Here is a 7,336-nt window from a genome sequence, read left to right on the forward strand (position 1 = left end):
GGATGCCCAAGGCACCCCAAGGTAATATTCAAGGATAGCCAAGAGCCTAAGCTTGGGGATGCCCCTGAAGGCATCCCCTCTTTCGTCTTCGTTCATCGGTAACTTTATTGGAGCTATATTTTTATTTACCACATGATATGTGTTTTGCTTGGAGCGTCAATTTATTTTGTTAGGATTTTATTGCTGTTATTCATAACAATTTTTTGCATCTTTTATTTCAATAAAAGTGTCATTGATAGCCTTTACTATGCCTATGTTACAAGTATACATGTTGCTGTTTGAAAACAGAAAGTTTACCGCTGTTGCAATAATTCCCTAGAAAAGTCAGAATGTGATAAAATGTTGAAACCTTTTGAATATTAAGCTCTGATAAATTTACTACAGTGGAAATTTTCTTTCATAATTTTTGGAGCTAGGGAAGTATGGATGTTGCAGCATTCTTTACAGACTGTCCTGTTTAGGCAGATTGCTGTTATGTTTGCATTGTTTGCATATGTTTGCTTCTTTAATGATTCTATTTGAGGATAGGACTATTAAATATGCAGAGGAATTTAGTATGCAATGTTGAATAATAATTTTAGTGATTTTCTACAGTAGAGTATGATAAGGTTTTGACAATGGTTTATACTAACTTATCTCACGAGTCCTTGTTGAGTTTTGTGTGGATGAAGCTTTTGAGATTTAGGGAGACCGTGATATTAGAGGAATTAAGGAGACACAAAAGCTCAAGCTTGGGGATGCCCAAGGCACCCCAAGATAATATTTCAAGAAGTCTCAAGCATCTAAGCTTGGGGATGCCCCGGTTGGCATCCCACCTTTCTTCTTCAACAACTATCGGTTAGTATCGGTTGACCCTAAGTTTTTGCTTCTTCACATGATGTTTGCCATTCTTAGAATGTCATTTTATTTTGTTTTGCTTGCTGTTTGAATAGAATACCAAGATCTGAAATTATTAAATGTTAGAGAGTCTTCACATAGTTGCATAATTATTCGACTACTCATTGATCTTCACTTATATCTTTCGGAGTAGTTTGTCATTTGCTCTAGTGCTTCACTTATACCTTTTAGAGCATGGTGGTAGTTTTATTTTGAAGAAATAGATGAACTCTCATGCTTCACTTAGATTATTTTGAGAGTCTTAAATAGCATGGTAATTTGCTTAAAATCCTAATATGCTAGGTATTCAAGAATAATAAAATTCTCTTATGAGTGTGTTGAATACTAAGTGAAGTTTGATACTTGATAATTGTTTTGAGATATGGAGATGGTAATATTAGAGTCATGCTAGTTGAGTAGTTGTGAATTTGAGAAATACTTGTCTTGAAGTTTGTGATTCCCGTAGCATGTGCGTATGGTGAACCATTATGTGATGAAGTCGGAGCATGATTTATTTATTGATTGTCTTCCTTATGAGTGGCGGTCGGGGACGAGCGATGGTCTTTTCCTACCAATCTATCCCCCTAGGAGCATGCGCGTAGTACTTTGTTTCGATAACTAATAGATTTTTGCAATAAGTATGTGAGTTCTTTATGACTAATGTTGAGTCCATGGATTATACGCACTCTCACCCTTCCACCTTTGCTAGCCTCTCTAGTACCGCGCAACTTTCGCCGGTACCATAAACCCACCATATACCTTCCTCAAAACAGCCACCATACCTACCTATTATGGCATTTCCATAGCCATTCCGAGATATATTGCCATGCAACTTTCCACCGTCCATTTATTATGACACGCTTCATCATTGTCATATTGCTTTGCATGATCATGTAGTTGACATAGTATTTGTGGCAAAGCCACAGTTCACAATTCTTTCATACTTGTCACTCTTGATTCATTGCATATCCCGGTACACCGTCGGAGGCATTCATATAGAGTCATATCTTGTTCTAAGTATCGAGTTGTAATTCTTGAGTTGTAAGAAAAATAAAAGTGTGATGATCATCATTATTAGAGCATTGTCCCAGTGAGGAAAGGATGAAGGAGACTATGATTCCCCCATAAGTCGGGATGAGACTCTGGAAAAAAATAAATAAATAAATAAAAGAGGTCAAAGAAGCCCAAATAAAAAAAGAGAAAAGAGGCCATAAAAAAGGCCCAAAAATATAAAATAAATAAAGAGAAAATAAAAATGGGCAATGCTACTATCCTTTTACCACACTTGTGCTTCAAAGTAGCACCATGATATAGCGAGACTCATATATTATGCTTCAAAGTAGCACCATGTTCTTCATATAGAGAGTCTCATATGTTGTCACTTTCATATACTAGTGGGAATTTTTCATTTTAGAACTTGGCTTGTATATTCCAATGATGGGCTTCCTCAAAATTCCCTAGGTCTTCATGAGCAAGCAAGTTGGATGCACACCCCACTAGTTTCTTTTGTTGAGCTTTCATACATTTATAGCTCTAGTGCATCCGTTGCATGGCAATCCCTACTCACTCACATTGATATCTATTGATGGGCATCTCCATAGCCCGTTGATACGCCTAGTTGATGTGAGACTACCTTCTCCCTTTTTGTATTCTCCACAACCACCATTCTATTTCACCTATAGTGCTATGTCCATGGCTCACGCTCATGTATTGCGTGAAGATTGAAAAAGTTTGAGAACATAAAAAGTATGAAACAATTGCTTGGCTTGTCATCGGGGTTGTGCATGATTTAAATATGTTGTGTGGTGAAGATGGAGCATAGCCGGACTATATGATTTTGTAGGGATAACTTTCTTTGGCCGTGTTATTTTGAAGAGACATAATTGCTTAGTTAGTATGCTTGAAGTATTATTATTTTTATGTCAATATGAACTTTTGTCTTGAATCTTTCGGATCTAAATATTCATATCACAAGTAAGAAGAATTACATTGTAATTATGCCAACTAGCATTCCACATCAAAAATTATCTTTTTTATCATTTACCTACTCGAGGACGAGCATGAATTAAGCTTGGGGATGCTTGATACGTCTCCAACGTATCTATAATTTTTGATTGCTCCATGCTATATTATCTACTGTTTTGGGCATTATTGGGCTTTATTATCCACTTTTATATTATTTTTGGGACTAACCTATTAACCGGAGGCCCATCCCAGATTTGCTGTTTTATGCCTATTTCAGTGTTTTGAAGAAAAGGAATATCAGACGGAGTCGAAACGGAACGAAATCAACTAGAGAAGTTATTTTTGGAACAAAAGCCACCCTATGGACTTGGACCCCACGTCAAGGAAGGAAGGAGGAGCTCACGAGGGTAGGGGCGCGCCCACCCCCCTGGGGTGCGCCCCCCTGCCTCGTGGGGCCCTCGTGGCTCCCCTAACGTGCTTCTTCTGCCTATATAACTCAATATACCCTAAAACTTCCAGAATGGAGAATAGATCGGGAGTTCCGCCACCAGAAGCCTCCGTAGCAACCGAAAACCAATCTAGACCCGTTCCGGCACCCTGTTGGAGGGGGAATCCTTCTCCGGTGGCCATCTTCATCATCCCGGTGCTCTCCATGACGAGGAGGGAGTAGTTCTCCCTCGGGGCTGAGGGTATGTACCAGTAGCTATGTGTTTGATCTCTCTCTCTCTCTCTCGTGTTCTTGAGGTGATACGATCATGATGTATCACGAGCTTTGCTATTATATTTGGATCCTATGATGTTTCTTCCCCCCTCTACTCTCTTGTAATGAATTGAGTTTTCCCCTTGAAGTAATCTTATCGGATTGAGTCTTTAAAGATTTGAGAACACTTGATGTATGTCTTGCCGTGGATATCTATGGTGACAATGGGATATCACGTGATTCACTTGATGTATGTTTTGGTGATCAACTTGCGGGTTCCGCCCATGAAGCTATGCATAGGGGTTGGCACACGTTTTCGTCGTGATTCTGCGGTAGAAACTTTGGGGCACTCTTTGAGGTCCTTTGTGTTGGTTGAATAGATGAATCTGAGATTGTGTGATGCATATCATATAATCATGCCCACGGATACTTGAGGTGACATTGGAGTATCTAGGTGACATTAGGGTTTTGGTTGATTTGTATCTTAAGGTGTTATTCTAGTACGAACTCTAGGGCTGTTTGTGACACTTATAGGAATAGCCCAACGGATTGATTGGAAAGAATAACTTTGAGGTGGTTTCGTACCCTACCATAATCTCTTCGTTCGTTCTCCGCTATTAGTGACTTTGGAGTGACTCTTTGTTGCATGTTGAGGGATAGTTTTATGATCCAATTATGTTAGTATTGTTGAGAGGACTTACACTAGAGAAAGTATGAACCCTAGGCCTTGTTTCCTAGCATTGTAATACCGTTTACGCTCACTTTATCACTTGTTACCTTGTTTTTTTTTATATTTTCAGATTACAGATACCTTTATCTACCATCCATATTGCACTTGTATCACCATCTCTTCGCCGAACTAGTGCACCTATACAATTTACCATTGTATTGGGTGTGTTGGGGACATAAGAGACTCTTTGTTATTTGGTTGCAGGGTTGCTTGAGAGAGACCATCTTCATCCTACGCCTCCTACGGATTGATAAACCTTAGGTCATCCACTTGAGGGAAATTTGCTACTGTCCTACAAACCTCTGCACTTGGAGGCCCAACAACGTCTACAAGAAGAAGGTTGTGTAGTAGACATCACAATACCTACCACTTGCTATAACATGCCTCCCATATTGCCATGTCAAGCCTCTAACCCACCTTTCCTAGCAAACCGTTGTTTGGCTATGTTACCGCTTTTGCTCAACCCCTCTTATAGCGTTGCTAGTTGCAGGTGAAGATGAAGTTTGTTCCATGTTGGGACATGGATATTGTTGGGGTATCATTATTATATCTCTTATTTATATTAATGCATCTATATACTTGGTAAAGGGTGGAAGGCTCGGCCTTATGCCTGGTGTTTTGTTCCACTCTTGCCGCCCTAGTTTCCGTCATACCGATGTTATGTTCCTTGATTTTGCGTTCCTTACACGGTTGGGTGTTATGGGGACCCCTTGATAGTTCGCTTTGAATAAAACACCTCCAGCAAGGCCCAACCTTGGTTTTACCATTTGCCTCACCACCACCTACTTTTCCCTTGGGATTCGTGCTCCCGAGGGTCATCTTTATTTTAACCCCCCCCCCCTGGGCCAGTGCTTCTCTAAGTGTTGGTTCGAAACAGAGCCACTTGCAGCGCCACCTTGGGGAAACTTGAGGGTTGGTTTTAGTTGTATGTAATGTTCATCCGGTGTTGCCCTGAGAACGAGATATGTGCAGCTCCTATCGGGATGTCGGCGCATCGGGCGGTCTTACTGGTCTTGTTTTACCATTGTCGAAATGTCTTGTAACCGGGATTCCGAGTCTGATCGGGTCTTCCTGGGAGAAGGAATATCCCTCGTTGACCGTGAGAGCTTGTGATGGGCTAAGTTGGGACACCCCTGCTGGGTTTTGAACTTTCGAAAGCCGTGCCCGCGGTTATGGGCAGATGGGAATTTGTTAATATCCGGTTGTAGAGAACTTGACACTTAACTTAATTAAAATGAATCAACCGCGTGTGTAGCCGTGATGGTCTCTTTCCGGCGGAGTCCAGGAAGTGAACATGGTTCTTGTGTTATGCTTGAATGTAAGTAGTTTCGGGATCACTTCTAGTTCACGACCGTGCATTGCTTCTCTTCTCTCTCTCTTTTGCGTAAGTTAGCCACCATATATGCTAGTGCTTGCTGCAGCTCTACCTCACTACCTTTTCCTACCCATAAGTTTAAATAGTCTTGATCTCACGGGTGTGAGATTGCTGAGTCCTCGTGGCTCACAGATACTTCCAAACAGTTGCAGATGCCGATGATGCCAGTGCAGGTGACGCAATCGGGCTCAAGTGGGAGCTCGATGGAGATCTTGTTCGTTGTGTTGTTTCGTTTCCTATTGATCAGTAGAGGAGCCCAGTTGGGGCGATCGGGGATCTAGCATTTGGGGTTGTCTTTCTTTATTTTGGTTCCGTAGTCGGACCTTGATTGTATTCTGGATGATGTATGATATTTTATGTATTGTGTGAAGTGGCGATCGTAAGCCAACTCTTTATCCCTTTCTTATTCAGTACATGGGATGTGTAAAGATTACCCCTCTTGCGACATGCCTACCATGCGGTTATGCCTCTAAGTCGTGCTCCGACACGTGGGAGATATAGCCGCATTGTGGGTGTTACAAGCCTCTACGATATTTATGTTCATGGTGAATTATATCCTACTCATGCTTGCATTCGGTGTTGATTAATTTTAATGCATGTTCATGACTGTTGTCGCTCTCTAGCTAGTCGCTTCCCAGTCTCTTTCTAGCCTTCACTTGTACTAAGCGGGAATACTGGTTGTGCATCCAACTCCATAAACCCCAAAGTTATTCCATATGAGTCCTCCATACCTTCCTATATACGGTATCTACCTACCGTTCCAAGTAAATTTGTATGTGCCAAACTCTAAACCTTCAAATTAACATTCTGTTTTGTATGCTTGAATAGCTCATGTATCAACTAGGGCTGTCTGTATCTTCCATGCTAGGCGGGTTATTCTCAAGAGGAGTGGACTCCGCTCCTCACTCACGAGAAAATGGCTGGTCACCGGGATGCCCAGTCCCATGCTCAAATCAAATCAAAATAATTGCAAACAAAACTCCCCCAGGATTGTTGTTAGTTGGAGGCACCCGTTGTTTCGGGCAAGCCATGGATTGATGCTTGTTGGTGGTGGGGGAGTATAAACTTTACCATTCTGCTTGGGAACCGCCTATAATGTGTGTAGCATGGAAGATGTCGAGATCTCTCAGTTGTGATGTTGACAATGAAAATATACCACTCAAAATATTATTAATCTCTATTTTAAAATCGAGCTCTGGCACCTCTACAAATCCCTGCTTCCCTCTGCGAAGGGCCTATCTATTTACTTTTTGTTGAGTCATCATCCTCTTATTAAAAAGCACCAATTGGAGAGCACCGCTGTCATTTGCATGTATTATCGTTAGTTTACATTGAGTATGACTTGACTGGATCTCTTTTACCATGAATTACAATGTCTAGTCAGTCCTTGATCCTTAAAGGTGCTCTGCATTTATGTTTTGCGGTCTCAGAAAGGGCTAGCGAGATACCATCTTGTTATATCATATTATGATCGTTTTGAGAAACTGTTGTCATCCGAGATTTATTATTATTGCTCGCTAGTTGATTATGCCATTGATATGAGTAAACATGAGACCTAAATGTTATTGCGAATGTGTTTAGTTCATAATCTTTGCTGAAAACTTGAATGCTGGCTTTACATATTTACAACAATAAGAGCAAACAGAGTTTGTAAAAGTTTTTCTTTATCACTTTCAGTTTATCAACTGAA

This window comes from Triticum urartu, chromosome 2, assembly GCF_003073215.2.
Source record: "Triticum urartu cultivar G1812 chromosome 2, Tu2.1, whole genome shotgun sequence".
NCBI classification, from domain to species: domain Eukaryota; kingdom Viridiplantae; phylum Streptophyta; class Magnoliopsida; order Poales; family Poaceae; genus Triticum; species Triticum urartu.